Source organism: Puma concolor, chromosome B3 (genome assembly GCF_028749965.1).
Source record: "Puma concolor isolate L17-30 chromosome B3, mPumCon1.1.hap2, whole genome shotgun sequence".
NCBI classification, from domain to species: domain Eukaryota; kingdom Metazoa; phylum Chordata; class Mammalia; order Carnivora; family Felidae; genus Puma; species Puma concolor.
In genome coordinates, this window is record NC_141672.1 from 120,269,912 (window position 1) to 120,297,556 (window position 27,645).

Here is a 27,645-nt window from a genome sequence, read left to right on the forward strand (position 1 = left end):
TATATTATTTTTGTTTCATCTGTTTTGTCTGTTAAAGTCCTCATATGAGTGAAGTCATATGATATTTGTCTTTCTCTGACTGACTAATTTCACTTAGCATAATACCCTCTAGTTCCATTCACATAGTTGGAAAAGAAGCTTTTTATCTTGATGAGGTCCCAATAGTCCATTTTTGCTTCTTTTTCTCTTGCCTCTGGAGATATATCAAATAAGAAGTTGCTGTGGCCGAGGTCAAAGAGGTCATTGCCTCTAGCATTTTGATGGTTTACTATCTTTTGTTTAGGTCTTCATCCATTTTAAATTTATTTTTTTGTATGGTGTAAGAAAGTGGTCCAAGTTCATTCTGCTTCATGTCGCTGTCCAGTTTTCCCAACACCATTTGCTGAAGAGACTCTTTTTCCCTTGGGTCCTCTTTTCTGCTTTGTCAAAGATTAGTTGGCCATACATTTGTGGGTCCATTTCTAGGTTCTCTATTCTGTTGATCTATTGACCATTGATCTATTTGTCTGTTTGTGCCAGTACCATACTGTCTTAATGATTCCAGCTTTGAAATGCAGCTTGAAGTTGAGAATTGTGATGCCCCCAGCTTTGGTTTTCTTTTTCCACGTTACTTTGGCTATTTGGGGTCTTTTCTGATTCCATACAGGTTTTAGAATTATTTGTTCTACTCTGTGAAGAATGCTGGTGTTATTTTAACAGGGATTTCATTGAATATATATAGATTGCTTTGCATAGTACTGACATTTTAACAATATTTGTTCTTCTAATCCATGAGTATGGAATGTTTTTCAATTTTTTTGTCTTCAATTTATTTCTAAGCTTTCTGTAGTTTTCAGTGTATAGATTTTTCACCTCTTTGGTTAGATTTATTCCTTAGGTATCTTTTGGTTTTTGGTGCAATTGTAAATGACATTGATTCCTTGATTTCTCTTTCTGCTGCTTCATTATTGGTGTATAGAAATGCAACCAATTTCTGTACATTGATTTTATATCCTATGACTTTGCTGAATTCATGTATCAGTTCTAGCAGTTTTTTGATAGAGTCTTTTGGGTTTTCCACATAGAGTATTATGTCATCTGCAAAGAGTGAAAATTTGACTTCCTCCTTCCTGATTTGGATGCCTTTATTTCTTTGTGTTGTCTAATTACTGAGGCTAGGACTTCCAACACTATGTTGAACCACAGTGGTGAGAGTGGACATCCTTGTCATGTTCTTGACCTCAGGAGGAAAGCTCTCAGTTTTTCCCCATTGAGGATGATATTAGCTGTGGGTCTTTCATATATGGCCTTTATGATCTTGATGTATGTTCCTTATATCTCTACTTTCTTGAGGGTTTTTATCAAGAAAGTTTGCTGTCTTTTGTGAAATGCTTTTTCTGCATCTGTTGAGAGGATCATGTGGTTCTCATCCTTTCTTTTATTAATGTGATGTATCACATTGTTTGATTTATGGATATTGAACCAGGCTTGCAGCTCAGGAATAAGTCCCACTTGATCATGGTGAATAATTCTTTTAACATACTGTTGGATCTTGTTGTCTAGTGTCTTGTTAAGAATTTTACATCCATGTTCATCCATGTTCAAAAGGGAAATCATCTCCTTTTTAGTGGTGTCTTTGTCTGGTTTTGGAATCAAGGTAATGCTGGCCTCATAGAATGAGTTTAGAAGTTTTCCTTCCATTTGTATTGTTTGAAACAGCTTCAAAAGAATAGGTGTTAACTCTTCTTTAAATGTTTCATAGAATTCCCTCCTAAAGTCCCTGGACTCTTGTTGGTTGGGAGATTTTTGATTACTGATTCAATTTCTTTCAGGCTATGGGTCTGTTCAAACTTTCTATTTCTTCCTGTTTCAGTTTTGGCAGTTTATAGGTCTCTAGGAATTTGTCCATTTCTTCCAGATTGCCCAGTTTGTTGGCATCTAATTGCTCATACTATTCTGTTATTATTGCTTGTATTTCTGTATTGTTGGTTATGTTCTCTCCTCTTTCATTTGTGAATTTATTTATTTGGATCCTTTCCTTTTTCTTTTTGACTAATCTGGCTGGGGGGTGGGGGGTATCAGTTTTGTTAATTCTTTCAAAGAACCAGCTCCTGGTTTCATTGATCTGTTCTGGTTTTTTTTTCTTTTGATTTCAATATCATTGCTTTCTGCTCTAATCTTTATTATGTCCCTTCTTCTGCTGGTTTTGGGCTTTATCTGCTGGGTTTTTCCCCCCAGCTCTTTTAGGTGTAAGGTTAGGGTTAGGTTGTGTATTTGACACCTTCCCTCTTTAGGGAGGCCTGAATTGCTATGTACTTCCGTCTTTTGACCTCCTTTGCTGCATCCCAAAGTTTTGGACTGTGGTGTTTTCATTTTCTTTGGCTTTTATGTACTTTTTAATTTCCTCCTTAATTTCTTGGTTAACCCATTCATTCTTTAGTAGGATGCTTTAGTTCCAAGTATTCATATCTTCCCAAATTTTTTCTTGTGGTTGATTTAGATTTTCATAACTTTGTGGTCTGAAAATATGCATGGTATGATCTTGATCTTTTTGCACTTGTTGAGGGCTGATTTGTGACCCAATATTCAACCTCTTCTGGAGAATGTTCCATGTGCACTGGAGAAGAATGTGTATTCTGCTGCCTTAGGAAGAAATGTTCTGAATATACCTATTAGGTCCATCTAGTCCAGTGTGTCATTCAAAGCCATTGTTTCCTTGTTGGTTTTTTTGCTTAGATGATCTGTCCATTGTTGTAAATGGGGTGGTGAAGTCCCCTACTATTATGACATTACTGTCAATGAGTTTGTTTATGTTTGTGATTAATTGATTTATGTATTTGGGTGCTCTCACATTTGGAGTATAAATGTTTACAATTATTAGATCTTCTTGGTGGCTAGACCCCTTAATTATGATAGAATGCTGTTTTTCATCACTTGTTACAGTCTTTATTTTAAAATCTAGTTTGTCTGACATATGTATGGCTACTCTAGCTTTCTTTTGATGACCATTTACATGATAGATGGTTCTCCATCCTCTAACTTACAACCTGCAGGTGTCTTTAGGTCTAAAATGAGTTACTTGTAAGCAGCATATAGATGGGTCTTGTTCTGTTATCCATTCTGATATCCTATATCTTTTGATTGGAGCATTTAGTCTATTTACATTAGAGTGAGTACTGAAAGGTATGTATTTAGTGCCATTGTGTTGCCTATAGAGTTGGTGTTTCTGGTAATGTTCTGTGGTCCTTCCTAGTCTTTGTTGTTTTTGTTCTTTTTTGTTTTGCTTTGTCTTTTCTTCACTCAAAGAGTCCCTTTTAAAATTCTTGCAGGGCTGTTCACTGGTCACAAACTCCTTTAGTTATTGTTTGTCTGGGAAACTCTTTCCTTCTTTTTTGAATGAGCGCCTTGCTGGATAAAGAATTCTTGGCTGAAATTATGGAAAGAGCCTAAATGTCCATCAACTGATGAATGGGTAAAGAAATTATGGTTTATATACACAATGGAGTACTATGTGGCAATGAGAAAGAATGAAATATGGCCCTTTGTAGCAACATGGATGGAACTGGAGAGTGTGATGCTAAGTGAAATAAGCCATACAGAGAAAGACAGATACCATATGGTTTCACTCTTATGTGGATCCTGAGAAACTTAACAGAAATCCATGGGGGAGGGGAAGGAAAAAAACAAGAGGTTAGAGTGGAAGAGAGCCAAAGCATAAGAGACTCTTAAAAACTGAGAACAAACTGAGGGTTGATGGGGGGTGAGAGGGAGGGGAGGGTGGGTGATGGGTATTGAGGAGGGCACCTTTTGGGATGAGCACTGGGTGTTGTATGGAAACCAATTTGACAATAAACTTCATATATTGAAAAAGAAAAGAATTCTTGGCTGCGTATTTTTCTGATTCAGCATATTGAATATATCTTGCCAGTCCTTTCTGGCCTGCCTAGTTTCTATGGATAGGTCTGCTGATATGTGTTCCCTTATAGTTTAAGGACTTTTTTCTCTTACTGCTTTCACAATTCATTCATTGTCTATGTATTTTGTGAATTTGACTGTGATACGCCTTGGTGATGGTCGGTTTTTGTTGAATCTAATGGGAGTTCTCTGTGCCTCTTGGGTTTTGATGTCCATGTCCTTTCCCAGATTAGGAAACTTTTTTGCTATCATTTGCTGACATTGACCTTCTGCCCTGTTTTCTCTCTCTTCATCTTCTAGGACTCTTATGATTTGGATGTTATTCCTTTTAAATAAGTCACTGAGTTCTCTGAGTCTTGTTCATGATCTTTTGCATTTGTTTCCCTCTTTTTCCTCCTTTATTATTCTCTATAACTTTATCGTCTGTATTGCTGATTTGCTGCTCTACTTGGTCCATCCTTACCCTTGTGGCATCTATTTGAGATTGCATCTCAGTTTTAATATTTTCAATTTTGGCCCAACTAGATTTTGTATATTTTATCTGAGTAGAAAGGGATTCTCTGGTGTCATTTATTCCTTTTTCAACCCAGGTAGTATTATTTTCATGGTTCTAACTTCTAGTTCAGACATCTTCCATCTGTGTTAAGTCCTTGACTGTCATTTTTTCCTCTTTCATATGGGGTGAATTTTTCATTTTGTCATTTTAGAGGAAGAAACAATTAATAAAATTAAAAATTAAAATAAAAAAATTAAAAACAAAATAAAAAATCAAATAGGCACCTTGATCCTAGGTGTGTTTCAGTGTTATTGTTGAAAGAAGCTTGATAGACCAGAGAAAAAAGGGAAAGGAATAAAAAGGTAAGAAAATAAAAAATTTTAAAAATTATATAATAAAATAGAATAAAGGAAAGGAAAGGAAATAGAATAAAAAAATTTTTTTAAGGGAAAAAGGGGCGCCTGGGTGGCTCAGTCAGTTGAGCAACTGACTTCAGCTCAGGCCATGATCTCACATTTTGTGAGTTCAAGCCCCGCATCTGGCTCTATGCTGACAGCTCAGAGACTGGAGCCTGCTTCGGATTCTGTGTCTCCCTTTCTCTCTGCCCCTCCCCCACTCATGCTCTGTCTCTCTCTGTCTCAGAAATAAATAAACACTAAAAAAATTTTTTTTTAAAAGGAAAAAAAATTTTTTTCTCTCTTTATCTTAAGAAAGAGAAAGAATGAAAACAATTTTTAAGCAAAAAATAGAAACAAAGAAAAACAACAAATAAGTGAATCAGCAAACAGAATGAGACCCAAATGAAGTTATATCCAGATTCCCTAGAACTGAAACTACAGTATGACTCTATAGTCCATACACTAAGTAGGTGGACTGACTTGGGCTTGTCTTCTGGGGGATGTGCTTGGAGGGTGCAGTTGGGTGGAGCTTTGTGTAACAGCTCCATTCTCCACTAGGTGGTGTTGCTTAGCTTTTTGGGGTGGGAATGTGTGTGCCCAGATATGTGTGTGGGGGAGAGGTGGAAGTGGCTTTGCTCATCTCCCTTGTACCTGGCACAGGAGCTTTGCACTCTCACCAACCCAGGATCAAGCACCCCTCCTCTGTCTCAGGTCTTTGTCTACTCCCTGCCTCTACCTGTCCATGTCCAAGCTGTCCATTGCCAGATGGCAATTCCCTCCAGAGTTTTATCTGAGATGTGATTACCCCACACTTCAGAGAACCCTGTGGCTTGGACCCACGCCATCTGTCTGGGGATGTTTCACTGAGCAATGGCTGGGTGCTGGCTTGCCCCAGAAAACGTTCATGTGAGTGCGCAGTGGCAGGGGATCACACATTATGGCAAGTCACAACACACAGCTGACACCAGGTTTTACCGCACTCTGGCATCTTTGTTCCAATACCAGCAAATATGGCTACTCTCTGGGGTCCGCTGAGACCTTTGCCTGTGGGGAGGCCATATAGTGTCTACCAGATGCATTCCATTCAGGAGAATTGCTTCTCCCCATGTGGCACAGGGACCCCTCAGATTGTGCTGCCTGCTCTTGGGGATCCATCCAGCTTCCTCACCATAGCACCGCCAGGCACTGAGCCCCGAAACTTCAGACTCTCCACTCCACTGTTTATAGAATCCTGTTGATATTGAAACCCTCTCCTTTCTCCCCATCAATGGTTTTGGGGAACAGATTTCTTGTTCAGTCCCCTGCGAGTGTTTTCACTCTTTGTCTCTGGCTACTTTTGGGGGGGAATGCTTCTCTTGCATGATCCCAGTGCACCACATTCTCCCCCTTTTTCTTTCACTCTTGGTCCTCTCTCCAAGAAAACAGCTCCCTAACCTCTGCAGCCTTTCTCTTCCCCAGTTCATCTCTCTGCACCATGTACCTGCCAAGTTCTTTGGTTGACATTATGCTTATTGTTGCGTTTAACCTCAGATCAGTTTCCTAGGTATTCAAAATTGTTTGGTGCTGATCTAGCTGTGTTTCAGGGACAAGACAAGCTCAGGGTCTCTATGGTGCTCTGCCATCTTAACTCTGAGACTTTAACTCTTCTTTAAATGTTTGATAGGGGCACCTGGGTGGCTCAGTTGGTTAAGTGTCTGACTTCAGGTCAGGTCATGATCTCGTGGCTCATGAGTTTGAGCCCTACATCGGGGTCTATGCTGACAGCTCAGAGCCTGGAGCCTGCTTGGATTCTGTGTCTCCCTCTCACTCTGCCCCTCCCCTACCCACGCTCTGTCTCTCTCTGTCTCTTAAAAATAAATAAATGTTAAATATTTGATAGAATTCACCTGTGAAGTAGTGTGGTCCTGGACGTTTTTTTGTTATGAGTATTTTGATTACCAATTCATTTTCATTACTAGTAATTTGTTCAAGTTTTCCACTTCTTCCTGAGTAAGTCTTGGAAGATCATATGTTTCAAGGAATTTATCCACCTCTTTTAGGTTGTCCAATTTGTTACCTTATAATTTTTCAGAGTAGTCTTTTATCCTTTTCATTTCTGTGACATTAGTTGTAATTTCTTTCTTTTCTGATTTTATTGTTACTCAGTTTTTGTATCTTAACTTTAAAAATTTTGATTCCACCATGGTAAATATAATCATACAGTATTATATTAGTTTCAGGTATACAGTATACTGATCATCAAAATAAGTATAGTCTTGGGTTGCCTGAGTGTCTCAGTCAGTTAAGTGTCCAACTTTTGATTTCAGCTCAGGTCATTCGTGGGATTGAGAACTGCATCGGGCTCTGTGCTGACAATGTAAGGCCTGCTTAGGATTCTCTCTCCCTCTCTCTCTGCTCCTCCCTTGTTTAAAAACAATTTTTTAAATGTTTTATTTATTTTTGAGAGAGACAGAGTCAAATAGGGGAGGGGCAGAGAGTGGGAGACACAGAATCTGAAGCAGGTTCCAGGCTCTGAGCTATCAGCACAAAGCCGGATGCAGGGCCTGAACCCATGAACCATGAGATCATGACCTGAGCTGAAGTTGGAAGCTTGACCAATTGAACCACTCAGGCACCCATGCTCCTCCCCTGTTCATGAGTGTGCGTGAGCTCTTTCTCTATCAGAATAAATAAACATTTTTTAAAAAGGTAAATGTACTCTTAATCCCCTTCATCTATCTCACCCATCCCCCACCTAACCTCACCTGTGGTAACTATCAGTTTGTTCTCTATAGTTAAAGGAGTCCTTCTTTTTGTTTTGTCTCTTTCTCCTTTTTTCTTTGTTTCTTAAGTTCCACATATGAGTGAAATCACGTGGTATCATTTCTGATTTTGTTTGAGTCCACTCTCTTTTTTAGATGAATCTCGCTAAAGGTTTATCAATTTTGCGTATCTTTTCAAAGAACCAGTTCTTAATTTCATTGATCTTTTCTATATAATTTTTAATTTGTATTTCACTTATATCCATTCTGATCTTCCTTCCATCTAGTAACTTTGTGCTTTGCTCTTCTTTTTTTAGTTCCTTTAGGTGGAAGGTTAGATTGTTGAATTTTTTTCTTGTTTCTTGAGATAGGCCTGTATCACTATAAACTTCCCTCTTAGAATTACTTTTACTGTGTCTGAAAGATTTTGAATTGTTTCCATTTTCATTTGTCTCCAGGTATTTTTCAATTTTTTCTTTGATTTTTTTCATTGACCAATTAACTGTTTAGTTGCATGTTGTTTAGCCTTAATGCATTTGTGGGTTTTTTTACAGTTTTGTTTTGTTTTTGTAATTGGTTTCTATCTAGTTTTATGCCATTGTGGCCAGAAAAGCTGCTTGATATATCAGATTTCAGTTGTCTTAAGTTTATTGAGTTTTGTGGCCTAAGATGTGACTTATCTTGGAGAATGTTCCATGTTCACTTGAAAAGAATGTAGATTCTCTTCTTTTTAGACGGTTCGGTATAAAGTCATCTGACCTGCTTGGTTGTTCAAAGCCACTGTTGCCTTATCTGATCTAGCCATTGATTTAGTGTATTGTTATTATATTACTATCAATTTCTCCCCTGATGTCTGTTAATATATTTTTTTAAGTGTTATACACATTGGGTGTATAGATATTTACAACTGCTATAGATCTTCTTGTTGGAGTGACCCCTTTATTGTTATGTAATACCCTTCTTTGTCTCTTGTTACAGCCTTAAGCCAGAAGGCTGAGAAGTGATACTACCTGATTTCAAAATTTGCTGGTAACCTGGAGTAATCAGTAGAGTCTGGTTTTTCCAGGAAGAAAAGAAAAATGCTAGTTTTAAGCCACTATCTTCAAAGGAGATGTTTTTCTGTTTAATTTCTTGTTATTGTGACTGTAATCTATTTGGTTAGTCATCTGCAGAGTTTCTCCTTGCCTGTAGTGGGTAGTGTTTGGATCTTGGCCAGAGTATGGCCAGTTTTAACTAGGTGTGCTCTGGAGTGTCTGTTAAAAGAGACTGGATGCTATTTCCACTAGAGCTGAAACTTTGCAGAACTCTATGGTTCCTGTAGAGGTGCTGGTCTTCTGGGGGAGGGGCCCATTGTGCTGGTTCTCAGGTACACTTTCTGGAGAGAAGCAGTACCAGCAGAGCACAGGGGAGGCAAGGGGGTTGGTGTAAGCAGATTAGGCAGCCAATGTTGGCACTGTGCTGTTTACCAAAGTTAGTTTAAGCTGAGGAGGGGAATGGTGCCAGGGTGCTCCTCTGTCCCTGGAGAGGGGAGCTCAAGCCTGCTGTTGTCAGGGAAGCCCTTCTAGAAGAAGGAACAATTTTGCATCATGAGTTCTAGGTGTTCTCAGATGGCTGTTCTCATGTAGTCTGTCTCTGGGTTGCTTGCCTGCCTGGAGTAGTGCAGTGCATCTTGGGCTGTATCCCAGCCAGGTCTGCTGAGATCCAGAACTTTGAACTTGAGGGACCTGGTGTGGCAGGAACTCAGCAGGTGTCTCCGTGCCTATGCTGAGGGACAAGGAGGGAAGTGGCACCTGCTGGTTCTTTTGTCTTGAGAGGCAATGCCACCTCTCTCAGATGTGATCCAAGAAGGGAGAACCATCTGTCTCAGTGTGTCTCAGGCAATCCTCAGATGGAGCCTTCTGCCCTCGGGTTACCTGCCTGTCTTCTCTACTGGAGCACTGGAGCACCCTCAGGTTCTATACCAGCCACAGCATGGACCTCTAAAACTCTAGTCTTTTAGCCCTGCTGGTTATCAGAACTCATGAAAATCAGTCTCTTTTGTTTTCCCAGTCAATGGCTTTGGGGAAGTGTTTTCCTTGTGTGATCTCCTGTGTGCTCCTCTCTCTCACTTCTGTCTATGACCAGGCACCCTTTCCCTCCACAGCCCCCTCAATTCCTCTCTCCCCACAAACCATATCTCCATACCTGCTACTTTCTACAACGTAGCCTCCTCTCTCCCTCCAGGTGTGCAGTTTGTTCTGGCAGTCCTCAGATTGATTTCTTGGGTATTCAGTATTTTTCTAGCTGTGTTTGGGGGAGGTAGCAAGCCTACGGTCCTACTACTTAATGCACCATCTTAGCTCTTCTACTGTAATCTGTTTGGGATATTGCAAAGGCATAACCATCATGGGTATTGAAAAATTTCAGCAAGTTTTCTGGTTGATGAATTTTTTTGAGATAAGATTAGTAGCAGCTAACATTCTTTCTCATGTTTAGAAGGTGAACCAGAGGAACTTATAGAACCTGTAAAAATGTGGTTTAAAGGCATGTCACTGACTGGTATGTTCATTTGGGGAATTCCATGTCATTCCATACAAAATTATTTTTTAGAGTTCATGAAACAAATATTTTTTTAATTTATTTTATTTATTTTTTACTTTTTAAAGTTTATTTATTTTGAGAGAGAAAGCATGAGCAACGTAGGGGCATAGAGAAAGGGGAAAGAGAGAATCCCAAGCAGGCTCTGCACTGTTAGTGCAGAGCCCTATGCAGGGCTTGAATTCATGAACCGTGAGATCATTACCTGAGCTTAAACCAAGAGTTGAATGCTTAACTGACTAAGCCACCCAAGTGCCCCTGAAACACATATTTCTATATAGCTTATATTTAAGAAGGTGATGGTTGAGGTGGTGATAATTTGCCTTACTCATATACATTAAAATGAAATATGGAAAGACTGATATGCTCTTTCAAGAGAATGCCTTAATAATTATTCAAAGTTCTAATATTTTTAGTAAAATGTAAGTAATTATAAGTGACTCTAGCAGTCAGCCATCAACAATAAATTCCTAAAAAATATTTGTTAAACGTCTACCATTAATAAAGCAACAGGCTAGATTAGACAGAGGAATAAAGATGATTAAGACGCAATTCCTGGTTCAGTAAACCTATAGTCCAGTTAAGGAAATAAAGCATATTCATATAAAGACTATAAAGACTAAAGAAAAATCCAGTGTAGTAAATGAAGAAAGTTTTTGAGTTTCTACTTTTTATCTTTTCTTTACATGATTCATTCTTCATTTTTCCTATAAGAATTTTATTCCCTTCATAAACCTGGTAGTGTCCTTTGGATCTACTCAGTACTAAAAGATGTTATACAGCACAGAATACCATAGACATTCAAATTGTAGACTAATCTGGTGGTTCTCAAAGTGTGGCCTAAGACCAGCAGCACTAGCATCACCTGGCAAATTGTTACAAATGCAAATTCTCAGACCGTATACCAGACCTATTGAGTTAGAAACTCTGAGGGTAGAGCCTAGCAGGCTGTTCTTTAACAGACCTTCTGAGTAACTCTGATGTATACTAGTTTATCCCTTCACCTGTTGATGGATATTTGCATTTTTCCATTTTGGGGCTGTTGGGAACAATGAATACCCACGTACATGTTTATGCAGAAATGTTTTTTACTTCTCCTGGAGAAATACACAAGAGTGGAATTTCTAGATTATATGTTAGGTTTATTAGTTATTTATTGCTGTATAACAAATACTCAGAAGTTGAAAATAAAAATTTATTATCTCACAGTTTCTTAAGGTGGGGAATACAGCAATGACTTAGTGAGATAGTTCTGGCTCAGGACAGTCAAGGCGTCAAGGTGATTTGTGGCTTTGCTCATCGCAAGGCTTGACAGAGAGAATCCACTTCTAAGGTAATACATATGGCTGCTGTCAGTCCTTAGTTCCTTGTTATATGAGCTTTTCTACGGAGCTGCCTCATTATGTGGCAGCTGAATTCCCCCAGAGCAAAGCAATCTAAAAGGGAAAAAGAGCATATAAGACATAAGCTACAGTCTTTATAATCTAGTTTTGAATGCGACATCTCATCACTTCTGTCATATTTCTTCTGTAGAGGTGAACCAGTAAGTCTAGCCCACATTCAAGAGGAGAAGATTAGACAAATAGCATAAATATCAGAAATGGAATTCACTGATGTTCACCTTAAAGGCTTTCTACCATAGTAGGTATTTGTTTAAATTTATAAGAAACTATCACACTATTTCTCAAAGTCTTTGTACCCCTTTATACTTCCACTAGTGATGACAGGCCTTTCTCATTTTAGACATTCTAACAGGTATGTAGATTTTTACTATGGTTTTGAGTTGTCTTTGTCTGATGATTAATAATACTGAGCATCTTTTTCATGTGATTGTTAACTATTCATATATCTTCTTTGGTTAAAATGGCTTCACATTTTTTGCCCATTTAAAAAAAAAATTTTTTTACATCTATTTATTTTTGAGACAGCGTGAGCAGGGGAGGGGCAGAGAGAGAGGGAGACACAGAAACCAAAGCAGGCTCCAGGCTCCGAGCTGTCAGCACAGGGCCCGACGCGGGGCTCAAACCCACGAACCGTGAGATCATGACCTGAGCTGAAGTCGGACGCTTAACCGACTGAGCCACCCAGGCACCCCTTTGCCCATTTTTAAAAATAGTTCATATATATGTGAAATAGTTGCAATACTTCACATATATACATATTTTAATATGTAAATATATACTATATACTAGCAGAATTATTAACTAATATTTATGATAATATATAAAATTATATTGGGGCGCCTGGGTGGCACAGTTGGTTAAGCGTCCAACTTCAGCCAGGTCACGATCTCGCAGTCCGTGAGTTCGAGCCCCGCGTCAGGCTCTGGGCTGATGGCTCAGAGCCTGGAGCCTGTTTCCGATTCTGTGTCTCCCTCTCTCTCTGCCCCTCCCCCGTTCATGCTCTGTCTCTCTCTGTCCCAAAAATAAATAAATGTTGAAAAAAAAAATTTTTTTTTAATAAAAAATAAAAAAAATAAAATAAAATTATATATTATAATACAAATCTTTTGTCAGATACTTGTGTAAGAAATATGTCTCCCAGTCTATGGCTTCCCTTTCCATTTTCTTAATCGTGTTAAGCAAACATTTTTATTTTGATCAAGTCAATTTATCAATTTTTTTATGGTTCAAATTTTTTATATTCTTTTTTTTTTAACATTTATTCATTTTTGAGAGTGAGAGAGACAGAGCATGAGCAGGGGAGGGGCAGAGAGAGAGGGAGACACAGGATCAGAAGCAGGCTCTAGGCTCTGTGCTGTCAGCCCAGAGCCTGATGCGGGGCTCGAACTCATGGACTGCAAGACCATGACCTGAGCCAAAGTCGGATGCTCAACCGACTGAGCCACCCAGGCACCCCAATATTTTTATATTCTAATAAATCTTTGCTTTCTCCAAGGTTGCAAGGATTTTTCGAGATTTTGTTTTTATTAATGTAAATTGATGGGTAATTGGGAACTCTCAATATTATAACAATGTACTATAGCAATTAACTGTGTAATTTATGTATATATGGTATATATAAGCTGCTTTGTAGGACTATACATTTACTGTTGAAGTTTTTGTGTTTTTCATCAACTAGACTGTATATACTCAGTAGAAAATTAAGAGTAGAAAATTGTTTTGATTCTTTTTTTTAATATATTTTTTTAATGTTTATTTATTTTTGAGACAGAGAGATACAGAGCATGAACAAGGGAGGGGCAGAGAGAGAGGGAGACACAGAATCCGAAGCAGACTCCAGGCTCTGAGCTGTCAGCACAGAGCCGGACATGGGGCTCGAACTCATCAACCATGAGATCATGACATGAGCCGAAGTCGGAAGCTCAACCGACTGAGCCACTCAGGCACCCCTCAAAATTGTTTTAATTCTTTTGTGTAGCTTTCCTTGCCTGGTATAAAGTAAGGACTCAGTAAGCATTTGTTGGTTTAATGATGTGTTTTGACTTTAAGGTAGCAGTAGGGTACTTACATTTAAGTCTTCAAAAGTGGAGCTTTATCAGAATGATTAGGGCTGTAAATAACAAATGAGAATCTTTTCAATACAGTAATAATTGAAGCCATGGGAATGGATGAGATCTCCACAGAAGAGAATGTATAGAAATAGGGTTGAACCTGGGAGTGTAGCACCTCTGAACCATAATGAACAAGGATGCTCCTGAGAAGGATGAATATGGATCAGTTATTTGCATTATTTTGACATCTCTGAATGTGCTGTGTCTAAGACATTGAATACTAAAACAGTATTCTTCATTTTGAGTAGTGAGAATAAAATCTTTCAGTAGTCAAAAATTAATTTTCTGTCCCCTTTTCTCTTCTTCTTGGGACTCCTATAATACATATGTTATTACATTTCATGGGGTCACTGAGTTCCCTAAGTCTATTCTCATGTTGCACAATTCTGTCTCTGTTTTGTTCAGCTTTATTATTTTCCATTATTTTATCTTCTAGTTCACTAATTTGTTTCTCTTATTCTTCCAGCCTGTTGTTCATTGCATCAAGCTATTTACAATCTCATTTCTTGCATTGTTCATCTCTGATTGTTTCCTAACTCTTTCATCTCTGTTGTAAAGGTCCCACTGATGTCTTCTATTCTTTTCTCAGGCTCAGTGAGTATCTTTATGATTGTTGCTTTAAATTCTCCATCAGACATGTTACTTACATCTCTTCACTTAGATGTCTGGCCCTAGCCTTATCTAGTTCTTTCATTTGGGATGAATTCCTCTGTCTTGGCATTTTGTTTAGGTCTCTGCCTTCTTCTATAATTTTGAAAATCCAGTTATGTCTCCTACTCCAAAAGTAATGGTCTTATGAAGAAGAGTTCATGTAGTGCCCAGGGCCTGGCATTTTAAGGGCGTGTCTCTGGTGTGTGCTGCGTGTGCTCTGCTATTGTGTTTTAGCTGCTCCGTCCTTCAGATGCTTCAGATCTACAAATGCTATCTTTGCCTATTGTGGGCAGTGTTTTGTTCCTGGTCTGAGTGTGACAAGTTTTAACTAGATGTGCTCTTGTCTGGTTGTGAAATGAGACTTGATACCAGTTACACCAGAACTGAGGTCCTGCAGAACTCTTTGGTCGGGAGATGTGATGTGGGCAGGGGTTTATGCTGGTGTTATTGGGGAAAGGCCTTCTGCACTGGGACTAAGGCAAGCTTGACTGTGAAGAGTCATCCCACCAGCACACTGTGGTGTGAGGCTTGGTATAAGAAAGTTTGGCAGCCAGTGTATTTATGTGTATTTACTGTATTTATGTGATCGACGGTATAGGGACATGGTGCCAGCCAGCTCCTTTGTTCCCGGAGAGGCATCTCCATGAATGCTGCTTCTCAGGGATGTGCTCCCAGAAAAGCAAACAATGCCCCCCCCCCCCCCCCGCACCTCCCCTCCGCCGTCCTTAGGCATTCTTCAGATCACAGTCTCCGCACTATCTGCCCCTGGATTTTTTTGCCTGCCTTAGCTCCAGGAGTAGCACAGTGCCCTCTGGGGTCTATCCCAGCAAAGATGACTGATCTTTAATACTCCAGGCTTTAAGCCCCACTGGTTGTAAGAACTCACGAAATTCAGCCCCTCTTGTTTTTCAAGCCAGTGCTTTTGGGAAAATGTTGTCCTTGTGCATTCCCCTGTGTGTTTGTCTCATACTTCTCAGTGGCCTTGGCTCCCTTCTCTCTGCAGCATCCATGATCCCTTTTTCCCCTGAACCACATCGCTGTACTTCCTACCTTCTTCAATGTGGCCTCCTTTCTTCCTTTAGTTGTGAAGTTTGTTCTGTTACTCTTCAGGTCGATTTCTGGGGTATTTAGGCTGATTTGATAGTTATCTAGTTGTTTTTGTGGGACAAGACAAGCTTAGAGCTCTCCTCTACCACTATCTTCCACCTCTCTAGCACACCTAGATTTTTATATATTGATTTTGTATCCTGCAACTTTAGTGAATTCATTGATTTCTTCTAACAGTTTTTCTTGTTGGAGTGTGTTGGCTTTTTATATACAGTATGTCCTCTAGAAACAGAGCTGTATTTCTTTCTTTCTGATTTGTATACCTATTAAATCTTTTTCTTGCCTAATTGCCCTGGGTAGGGCTTCCAGTACTGTGAATAAAAGTGGTGAGAGTGACCTAATACCAAAACTAGATAAAGGCACCACAAAACAGAGAACTACAGGCCAATAAATCTGGTGAATATAGTTGTGAAAATCCTTGACAAAATACTAGCAAACTGTATCCAATAATATATTAAAAAATTTAGTTATCACAATCAAGTGGATTTATTCCCAGGATGCAAGGGTGGTTCAGTTTTGTAAATCAATCAACATGATATATCAAAAGGGGAAAGATAAAACCATATGATAATTCTGATACAGAAAAATATTTGACAAGTACATTAATTCATGATAAATGTCTTCAACAAAGTAGGTTTACAGAGAGTATACCTCACAATAATCAAGACTACATTTGGAAAACCCACAACAATCATCATACTCACTAGGAGAAACAGAGCTTTGTCAGGAACAAGACAAGGATGTTCAGTCTGTCTCATCACTTTTATCCAAGACACTACTGGAAGTCCTAGCTACAGCATCTGACAACAAAAAGAAATAGAAGGCATCTGACTTGGTAAGGAAGAAGTAAAACTTTGACTATATATTTGCAGATGACATGATGCACTACATAGAAAACCCAAAAGACACTACCAAAAAACTGTTAGAACTGATAAATGAATTCAGTAATGGTGCAGGATACAAAATCAATGTGTAGAAATCTGTTGCATTTCCAGATATAATAATGAAGCAGCAGAAAGAGAAATTAAGGAAATAATCTTATTTACAAGTGCACCCAAAATAATGAGATACCTAGGAATAATCCTACCCAAAGAGGTGAAATATATGTACTCTGAAAAGCATAAAACATTGATGAAAGAAAATGAAGATGATACAAAGAAATGGAAAGACATTTCATGTTCTTGGATTGGAAGAAAAAATATTGTTAAAATGTCTATGTAGCCAAAGCAATCTATACATTTAATGCAATCCCTATCAAAACACAAACAATAGTTTTTACAGAACTAAAGCAAAGAATCCTAAAATTAATATGGAACCAGAAAAGACCCTGAATAGCCAAAGCAACCTTGAAAAAGAATAGCAGAGCTGGAGTGTATCACAATTCCAGACTATATTATATATTACAAAGCTATAGTGATCAAAATAGTATGGTACTGGCACAAAAAGAGACACATAGAACAGAAAAGAAAACCCAGAAATGAACCAACAATTATATGGCCAATTACTTTTCAACAAAGTAGGAAAGGATATCCAGTGGGGAAAAGATGGTCTCTTCAACAATTGGTGTTGGGAAAACTGGACAGCAACATGCAAAAAAATGAAACTGGACCACTTTCTTACACCATGCACAAAAATAAACAAAATAGATTAAGGACCTGAATGTGAGACCTGAAACCATAAAAATCCTAGAAGAGAGCACAGGCAGTAATGTCTCTGACATGGGCTGTAGCAACATTTTTCTTGATAGGTCTCCTGAGGGAAGAGAAATAAAAAATCATTGGGATTCCATCAAAACAAAAAGGTTCTATACAGCAAAGGAAACAACCAACAAAACTAAAAGGCAACTGACAGAATGGGAGGAGATATTTGCAAATGACATCTGATAAAGTGTTAATATCCAAAATATATAAAGAACTGATACAAGTAAACACCCCCAAAAACAAACAATTCAAAGAAAATGGGGAGAAGACATGAATAGACATTTCTCCAGAGAAGACACAGAAATGGCCTAGAGACATAAAAAGATGCTCAACATCACTCATCATCAGGGAAATGCAAATCAACACTATAATGACCTATCACCCCATACCTGTCAGAACGGCTAAAATCAAAAGCACAAGAAATGACAGGTTTTGGCGAGGATGTGGAGAAAAGGGAACCCTCTTGCACTGTTGGTGGGAATGCAAACTGGTGCCGCAACTCTGGAAGACAGTATGGAGTATCCTCAAAAAGTTTAAAGTAGAGCTACTTTAGGATCCAACAATTACACTAGTGGATATCCCCAAAATACAGAAATACTAAATCAAAGGGATAAATGCACCCCTTTGTTTATTGCAGCATTATTTACAACCGTCAAAATATGGAATTCCCCCGAGTATCCATCAGTTGTGAATGGTTCAAGAAGAGGTGTTTTATATACACAATGGAAAATTATTCAGCCATGTAAAAAATGAAGACTTGCCATTTACAACAACATGAATGGAACTAGAGAGTATTATGCTAAGTGAAATAAGTCAGAGAAAGACAAATACCACATGATTTCACTCATATGTGGTATTTAAGAAATAAACCAAAAGAGCAATGGGGAAAAAAAAGAGACCAACCAAGAAACAGTTTCTGAAGTATCAGAACTGATGGTTACCAGAGAGGAGGTGTGTTGGCGAATGGGTGAATTAGGAGATGGGGATTAAGGAGGGCAATTATGATGTGTACTGGGTGATGTCTAGAATTATTGAATCATTATTTTGTCCACCTGAAAGTAATATGACACAGTTAACTATGCTGGAGTTAAACAGTAGGTGGTGAGAGTGACCATCCTTGTCTTGTTCCTGATCTTAGACGAAATACTTTTATCTTTTTACCATTCAGTACGATGTTAACTATGGGCTTGTCATATAAGGCCTTTATTATGTTGAGGTACATTTACTCTGTACCTAACTTGTTGAGAGTTTTTCTTATGAAAGGATGTTGAATTTTATCAAATGCTTTTTCTGCATCTATTGAGCTGATTGTAGGATTTTTGTCATTTTGTTAATGTGGTGAATCGTATTTATTGATTTGCATGTGTTGAACCATCCTTGCATCCCAGGAATAAAGTCCACTTGAGTAGGTTGTATGATTCTTCTGTTGTGGTTCTGAATTTAATTTGCTAGTTTTTTGTTGAGGATTTTTTGCATCTATGTTCATTAGAGATATTGTCACTGAATTTTATACTTTCATATGTTCTCATGTTACTTATTAGTGTCCTTTCATTTCAATTTGAAAGATTCCTTTTAACATTTTTTTTTTCAACGTTTATTTATTTTTGGGATAGAGGGAGACAGAGCATGAATGGGGGAGGGGCAGAGAGAGAGGGAGACACAGAATCGGAAACAGGCTCCAGGCTCCGAGCCATCAGCCCAGAGCCTGACGCGGGGCTCGAACTCACGGACCGCAAGATCGTGACCTGGCTGAAGTCGGACGCTTAACCGACTGCGCCACCCAGGCGCCCCTCCTTTTAACATTTTTTATATGAGTGGTCTGTTGATGAACACCTTCACCTTTTGTTTATAGGAAACTCTTTTTTTATCTTTCCTTCAGTGCTGCAGATCAACTTTGTTTGGTGATGTATTCTTGGTTGCCATTTTTTTTTCTTTCAGTACTTTGTATCATCCCATTCCCTTCTGGCCTTCACGATTTCTCCTGAAAAATCTGCTCAAAGTCTTATGTGGGTTTTGTTGTATGTAACAAGGTTGCTTTTCTCTTGCTGCTTTTAAGAATCTTTCATCATCTTTTAACAATTTAATTATAATGTATCTCAGTGTGGGTCTCTTTGGATCCATCTATGACATTTTTTGGGTTTCTTGGATCTGGATGTCTGTCTTTCTCTAGGTGAAGGAAATTTTCAGCTATTGTTTTTTGTTTGTTTGTTTGTTTGTTTGTTTGTTTTTTGAATTAGCTTTCAGTCCCTTTTTCTTTCTCTTCCCCTTCTGAGAATGGGTGTCCTCTTGTCCTCTTGCTGGTGTCCCAGAAGTCTCTTAAACTATCATCTCTCCTTTTTTTTTTTTTTTTTTTTGTTCCTCTGATTGGATGATGTCCACTGTCCGGTCTTCCAGGTCACTGATCCTTTGTTCTACTTGGTTTAGTCTGATTTTGAATCCCCCTTTTGAATTTTTCAGTTCAGTTATTGCTCATCCATATGATTGTTTGGTACTATTTTGTATTCTTTGTGAAATTCTCACTTTGTTCATGCATTTCTCTCCTGATCTCACTGAGCACCTCTGTTATTGTTATTTTGAACTCTTTATGGGACAAATCACTGCTCTCCATTTCATTAAGGTCAGTATCTGCAGATTTAGCTTGTTCTTTTGTTGCAAACATATTTTCCTGTTTCTTTACTTTCCTTGATGGTTCTGTATTGGTTTCTGTGCATAAGGTAAAATAGCCACCTCTCCCAGTATTGTTAGACTGGCCTCATGTAGGAGATGAACCTCATCAGTCAGCTTAGCCTGAGTCTTGGTTGCCTCCCAAACCTTTGTGTTTGCCTGAGTTGCTGTGTGTGTGTGTGTGTGTGTGTGTGTGTGTGTGTGTGTGTGTGTGTGTGTGTGTTTTAGTGACCCCAGTAGTCATCAGTGTGTCAGATCTGTCAGTGTTCTAAAGGTATGGGAAATGCCCATATCCCTGTTAGGTTTTTAGAGGGCTACTAATTGCCTGTTTAGTTTCCTCATGCAGGTTTATTGGAAGCATGACCTTCTAGCAGCATTTGGGAAGTCAGGACATCAGATATGCAATCTAGCCCCTGCCAGGGAGAAACTGGGAGCTACCAGTTTATGCTTACTCATTCTGTGGTAATCCAATGAGAATAGTCACTGGGCATGCTTCTAACTTGTTCTCAGATAGAACCACCTCTTTGTTTTGTGTGGTTGCAGAATGGTGAATGCTGAGCTCTAGAGGTAGGTAATTTGAGAGTCATTTCCTCAGGTGGCAGCCATAAAAGTTGAGGGCACCTTGTAGACAAGGTCCTTTTAGGGAGAAGCTGGAGACTTGTTTTTACTGTTGGAGTGAGCTGAGAGAAGACAATTGATGGGAGGTACCACCAACTCTCTATAAGGTTCCTGGGGGGATCCCAGTCAACTTCCACATGAAGGCTGATTAGAAGCTGGACCCTCAGGCAGCAGGTGGGAAATTATACAGTCAGATCCCTTCTAGGGAGAAACCGTGAGATGGCATTTTGTCTCCTCCCTCTGTGCTGAGGGAAGGGGCAGGAGACAATATTGCCTGAGGTGCTTATATGCCCATTTGAAAACTGCTCTTTAAAATTTTTTTTAATGTTTGTTTATATTTGAGAGAGAGGGAGAAGGAGAGGGAGAGCGAGAGAGCGAGGGAGAGAAAGAGAAAGGGAAAGAGAAAGAGAAAGAGAAAGAGAATGAGCAGGGGAAGGACAGAGAGAGATGGAGACAGAATCTGAAGCAGGCTCCAGGCTCTGAGCTATCAGCACAGAGCAGGGCTCGATCTCACAAGATGTGAGATCATGACCTGAGCTGAAGCCTTAAGCTTAACCGACTGAACCACTCAGGCACCCCCAAAAATTCTCTTTTTAAAATATTGTTATGTGGGACTTGTGAATGCTGAGCACTGTTGGCTATGACAGCTAGGTGATTTGAGGGCCTGTCCCTTTGGTGGCAGCTGCAAAAGATGAGGTACTTTATATGTGGACAAACTCCTTCCAGGGTGAAGCTGGAGACTTGGTGTTATTGTTGGAGTGAGCCAGAGGGAGAATGTGTGGGAAGTGCTCCCTGGCTCATTCAGGCTCCTGGGAAGATCTCACTTGGTGCGTAGATTCAGGCTAATTCGAAGTTTTACCTCAGGCAGCAGCTGGGAAGGTGCATAGTCAAACTCCCTCCAGGGAGAAACTGCAAGTTGGTTGTTTTTGCCTGCTCCCTTTTCACTGAGCCAGGAGGGAATAGTCACATAAAACTGTGTGTCTGCTAAAACCACTTCTTTTTTTACTGTAGTCTTGTAGGACTTGTGAATGCAAGCTGTGTTGACTCACAGAGATTGGTAATTTGGGGACATGTCCATTACATGGCAGATTTAGAGGCTGAGGTATTGTATGTGTGGTACAAACCCTTTGCTTCTCACGGAGAAGCTGAGAGTTGGGAGATCCTTTCCTATTGGAAAGTGTTATGCCAGGGGTAGGGTTTGTAGTGAGAATGTATCTCAGCCTTTCCAACCTGTTTCCATGTGGGTATTTTCTCAGTTGCCCAATGTGCAGTAATCACTCAACTAGTTTCTGCATTTCTCACTAAGAGAATTGATCTGTGTGTAGCTGTGTATTTGGTTCATCCGAGATAGGATGGAAATTCAGGAGACTTCTGTGTTGCCATCTTGGTGATGTTCCCCACCCTCCTGCTGAGTTTTTAATTTCAGTGAAATATAATTTATCCTTTTTTCATGGATTGTACCGTTAGTGTTGTATCTAAATGGTCATGATCAAACCAAAGATATCTATATTTTCTTCTGTGTTATCTCCTACAAGTTTTGCACTTTACATTTAGGTCTGTAATCCACTTTGAGCTAATTTTTGTGAAGGATGTAAGGTCTATGCTAGATTGATTTTTCTAAAGGTGGATGTGAGTTATTCAGCACTATCTGTTAAAGACTGTCTTTTCTCCATTGTATTCACTTTCCTCCTTTGTCAAAGATCATTTGACTATAGTTGTGTGGGTGTATTTCTGGGCTCTCTATTCTGTTCCGTTGATCTAGTTGTCCATTCTTTCACCAATACCGTATTATCTTGATTGCTGTAGCGTTATAGTAACTCTTAAAGTTAGGTAGTGCCAGTCCTCCAACTTTATTCTTTTACTTCAATATTGTGTTGGCTATTCCTGAGTCTTTGGCCTCTATATAAACTTTAGAACCAATTTATCAATACCCATAGACTAACTTGCTGAGATTTCAATTGATATTTCATTAAATCTCTAGATCAAGCTGGGAAGAACTAATATCTTGACAATATTGATTCTTCCTATCTGTGAACATGAACTGTCTCTCCATTAGTCTTTTAGTTTCTTCTTCAGAATTACATTTTCCTCATATAGATCTTGTACATATTTTGTTAGATATGTTCCTAAGCATTTTATATATTGGGGTGTTAATGTAAATGGCACTTTTGATTTTAATTTTTTTTAGGTAATCTCTACACCCAACATGGGGTTTGAACTCATGACCCCAAGATCAAGAGTTGCACACTCTACTGACTGAGCCAGCTAAGTGCCCCAGCATTTTTCATTTTAAATTCTGGTTGTTCATTGCTGGTATATTATAAAGCAGTTGAGTTTTGAATATTAACTTTATTTCCTACAACCTTGCTAATATTCACTTATTCATTCCAAGAGTTTTTTGGTTGATTCTTTAGGGTATTTTATATAGACAAACATGTCACTGTGAACAAAGACAGTTTTGTTTCTTCCTTCTGAATCTCTGTACCATTTATTTCCTTTTGTTGTCTTAAAACATTAAGCTAAGTCTGCATTAGCTAAGACTTACAGTATGATACTGAAAAGGGGGTGGTGAGACGAGACATTCTTGCCTTGTTTCTGATCTTAGTGGGAAAGCTTGTAGCTTCTCACCATTAAATATGATGTTGGCTGTAGATTTTTGGATAGATGTTCTTTATCAAATTTAGGAAGTTCTCATCTTCTAGTTTGTTGAGATTTTTTTTTTATCATAAATAGGTATTGGATATTATCAGATGTTTATTCCTACAATTATTGATTTAATCATGTGATTTTTCTTAAGGCTCTTGATATTGACAGATTACATTAATTTTTGTCTTTTATTTTTTTAATTTTTTTTTTTTACGTTTATTTATTTTTGAGACAGGGAGAGACAGAGCATGAATGGGGGAGGGTCAGAGAGAGAGGGAGACACAGAATCTGAAACAGGCTCCAGGCTCTGAGCTGTCAGCACAGAGCCCGACGTGGGGCTCGAACTCACAGAGTGCGAGATCATGACCTGAGCCGAAGTCAGACGCTTAACCGACTGAGCCACCCAGGCGCCCCAATTTTTGTCTTTTAGATTATACTGATATTTGAATTTGAACTAGATTTGTGTAAGTGGAATAAAGTCTACTTGGTTGTGGTGTCTAATACTTTTTAGACACTGTTGGACTCAATTTCCTAATATTTTGTAGAGGATTTTTCAATTTGTGTTCATGAGAGAGAATGGTCTGGCGTTTTCTTATAAAGTCTTTGTCTGGTTTTGGCACTAGGGTAATGCTGGCCTCATTTAGTGAGTTAGAAAATATTCCCTCTGCTTCTTTCTTCTGGACAAGATTTTATAGAATTGGTATAATTTCTTTCTTAATTGTTTGGCAGAAATCACTAGTGAACCTATGTGGGCTTGGAACTTTCTGTTTTGGTAGGTTATTCTTTTTAAAAAAAATTTTTTTTTTCAACGTTTATTTATTTTTGGGACAGAGAGAGACAGAGCATGAACGGGGGAGGGGCAGAGAGAGAGGGAGACACAGAATCAGAAACAGGCTCCAGGCTCTGAGCCATCAGCCCAGAGCCCGACGCGGGGCTCGAACTCACAGACGGTGAGATCGTGACCTGGCTGAAGTCGGACGCTTAACCGACTGCGCCACCCAGGCGCCCCTGTTTTGGTAGGTTATTCTTAATTCAGTTTCTTTAATGCAGTTAAGTCTTTTGGGGACTATTCTTTTGTGGGCTTTGGTAGATTGTGTCTTTCAAGGAATTGGTCCATTTTATCTAGGTTATTAAATTTGTGGGCATAGAGTTGTTAATAGCCCTTCATTATTTTTTTTAATGTCCATAGTATCTATAGTATTTCCCCCTCTTTCATTTCTGATTTTAGTAATTGGTGTCTTTTTTTTAAATTTTTTAATGTTTATTTTTTTGAGGGAGAGAGAGAGAGACAGAGCATGAGCTGGGGTGGAGCAGAGAGAGAGGGAGACACAGAATCCGAAGCAGGCTCCAGACTCTGAGCTCTCAGCAGTGAGCCCGGTGCAGGGCTCAAACCCACCAACTGTGATATCATGACCTGAGCTGAAGTCAGATGCTTAACTGACTGAGCCACCCAGGTGCCCCATAATTTGTATCTTCTTTCTTTTTTTCTTAACCTGGCTAGAGGCTTAATGAATTTATTGATTTTTATGAAGAACCAGCTTTTGGTTTCATTGATTTTTCTCTATTATTTTCCTCATCAATTTCACAGATTTTTGCTTTAATTTTTATTATTTCTTTTCTTCTTACTTTGTATTTAATTTGATGTGTGTGTGTGTGTGTGTGTGTGTGTGTGTGTGTTTTTTACTTTTGTAAGGTGGAAGCTTAGATGATGAATTTAAGTTCTTTCTTCTTTTTTAATATATGTATTTAATGCTGTAAATGTTACCTCTAAGCACTGCTTTCACTGCATCCCACAAATTTTGGTAAGTTGTAATTTTGTTTTCATTTAGTTAAAAATATTTTAAAATTTCTCTTGAGATTTCTCCTCTTTGACCCATATATTACTTAGAAGTGTGTTATTTAATCTCTATTTATTTGGGGATTTTCCAGCTGTTATTATTTTCTAGTTTAATTTTGTGATCTGAGACCACATATTGATGGTTTTTATCTTGCTAATTGTATTAGGGTATATTTCATGGCCCAGAATTTGGTCTCTCTTGGTGAATATGCCATGTGACCTTGAGAAGAATATGTATTCTGCTATTGGAGGAAGTATTCTATAGATGTTTGATTATTATATTTGAAATATAGCTATTTGATGATGCCGTTGCATTTAGTTATGTCATTACTGATTTGTGCCTACTGGATCTATTACTAATAGAGGGGTATTGAAGGCTTTCAGTTGCTTTTTTTTTTTTTTTTTTTGGCTTGGTCTGCTGTTCTTTCTTGGTTTTAATTTATTTCTTTAAATTCAAGTTAGTTGACATACAATATAGAATTGGTTTTAGGAGTAGAACCCAGTGATTCATTGTTTACATAGAATACCCAGTCGGGGCGCCTGGGTGGCGCAGTCGGTTAAGCGTCCGGCTTCAGCCAGGTCACGATCTCGTGGTCCGTGAGTTCGAGCCCCGCGTCAGGCTCTGGGCTGATGGCTCAGAGCCTGGAGCCTGTTTCCGATTCTATGTCTCCCTCTCTCTGCCCCTCCCCTGTTCATGCTCTGTCTCCCTCTGTCCCAAAAATAAATAAACGTTGAAAAAAAAAATTAAAAAAAAAAAAAAAAAAAAAAAGAATACCCAGTGGTCATCCCAAGTGCCCTCCCTAATACCTATCACCCATTTAACCCATCCTTCCACCCACCACCCCTCCAGCAACCCTCAGTTTGTTCTCTGTATTTAATAGTCTCTTATGGTTTGCCTCCCTCTCTGTTTTTATCTTATTTTTCCTTCCCTTCCCTATGTTCATCTGTTGTGTTTCTTAAATTCCACATATGAGTGAAATCATACGGTGTTTGTGTTTCTCTCACTGATCTTGTTTAGCATAATACACTCTGGTTCCATCCACATTGTTGCAAATGGCAAGATTTCTTCTTTTTGATCACTGAGTAGTATTCCATTGTATATATGTATATATACCACTTTATCCATTCATCAGTCAAGGGACATTTGGACTCTTTCCATAATTTGGCTACACTTTCTTCTTGTCCCACAATCCATACAGTTTAGGAGGGAGATCCCATAACGGGTTAGTTCTTACAAATTTAGACCATTTATTTGAGGAAAGTTGTTGAATATAAGTCCAATTTTATTTTGGTCTCAGAATTGATGAAAAATATCATTGGCAAAAAAGTTATCACATATAAAATCCAGAAACAAGTTAATTATCTTAATTTTGTCTAATTAAATTCTTCATACCTTTGCTTTAGTTTTTCAAACTATACCTAAGATATAAGTTAAATAACCATCCCCTGGATCAGTTTGAGTGAGTTGGATATTTTTTGAAGCCTTTGGTTATAGCTTCATTTTCTGTTTTTAGTTTTGTAGAGTTTTAGCTCAGGGAACTAGGGGAGGCATTTCATATTGGCATTGAATGAGTGGGCGTGTCTTTTTGAATGGTGGTTTCCTTGTGCTGTGACAGTTTGTCAGCTTAGCTTCCTCTAGTCCAACTGTCTTAAATCTCTGGAATTTGATCACCTAGCTATGCTTATACTTGATGTAGTATAACCTGCATAAAACCAATAAATATTAATGTTTGTTGTTATTAGCTAATATTTAGTTGTATTAAGAGCTAATATTTATTGATTACTCATGTATCAGGAACTATTCTAAGGGCTTTACACAGTTAGGTGTTTGTTTTGAGGATTAAAAGAAATAAGAGGTTGATAATACTTATATCTCCATTTTACAGGTGAGAAAACTATTAAACAACATGCTCAAGATTACAATTGGTGACAAATCCAAGTTTTCATCACAGGGCTGCCTTACTCCAAAGCTCATTCTCTTAATTGCACTACCTGCTGCTCAATCCTGAGGACTTTCTAAGTTTTAGGAACCAGTTGCTTAGGCTTGAAACTATAGAATAACATGAAAGTAATGGTCTCTTCTAAAAGCAAAACACATATTTCTAAGTTTTCTAGTTCTCAGCCCCAAATCTTATTCTTATAAATATAGCTTTAGTACTTTTTACTTCCTAACAGGGACAAGTTGTGGTTCATACAAAATTGAGAATAGAAAGTATAGCAAAGGTGCTTTAGATATGTTTACTATTTTAGAGGGAGGAAAATCTATCCATCGGTATTTTAAATTTTAGTCCTAATAATACCATCACTAACTTTCTCTCTCCCTTCCTCTCTCTCCCTTCCACCCTTCATTCATTTCTTTCCTTTTTTCCTGCTGGCATTGATTGTGGTACTTTGTGGAAATTATCTAAGCTTTTGGTATTTTAGTTTGTAATCTTATAAAATATGCCCTTTTTCTATATTTGAAAAGAGAGGTTTAATATTTTCATTTGAAATAAATTTGGGTTACCAAGATTAGTGTTATTACTATTGGGTCACCTGGGTGGCTCAGTTGGTTGCAGGTCATGATCTTGTGGTTCTTGAGTTTGAGCCCTGCGTCAGACTCTGTGCTGACAGCTCAGAACCTGGAGCCTGCTTTGGATTCTGTGTGTGTCGCTCTCTCTGCCCCTCCCCCACTCATGTTCTATCTCTCCAAAATAAATAAATGTTAAAAAAATTTTAAGTGTTATTACTATTAATGTTCTATGAAATTTCATCTATCACTGTGTTTAATAAAACCTCTTCTTATTTATTATTTCAAAGCTT

The 27,645-nt window shown here is 38.4% G+C and overlaps 1 protein-coding gene and 2 long non-coding RNA genes across 10 annotated transcripts in view; 2 read left to right on the forward strand and 1 right to left on the reverse strand.

Annotated features, from left to right (window-relative positions):
• LOC112855508 (uncharacterized) overlaps positions 1 to 27,645 on the forward strand; it is a 167,898-nt gene that overhangs the window by 48,615 nt on the left and 91,638 nt on the right. The window lies entirely within an intron of this gene.
• The window catches only part of LOC147580344 (uncharacterized), an 87,023-nt gene continuing 70,665 nt past the window's right edge, over positions 11,288 to 27,645 (reverse strand). For both annotated transcript variants that reach the window (XR_015252815.1, XR_015252814.1), the window contains exon 2: positions 11,288 to 11,542. This is a non-coding gene — a long non-coding RNA (uncharacterized LOC147580344). The remainder of the gene's footprint in view (positions 11,543 to 27,645) is intronic.
• Positions 23,427 to 25,147, forward strand: LOC147580345 (uncharacterized). Its single transcript, XR_015251923.1, has 2 exons — positions 23,427 to 23,782; positions 24,027 to 25,147. It is a non-coding gene; the product is annotated as an uncharacterized LOC147580345 (long non-coding RNA).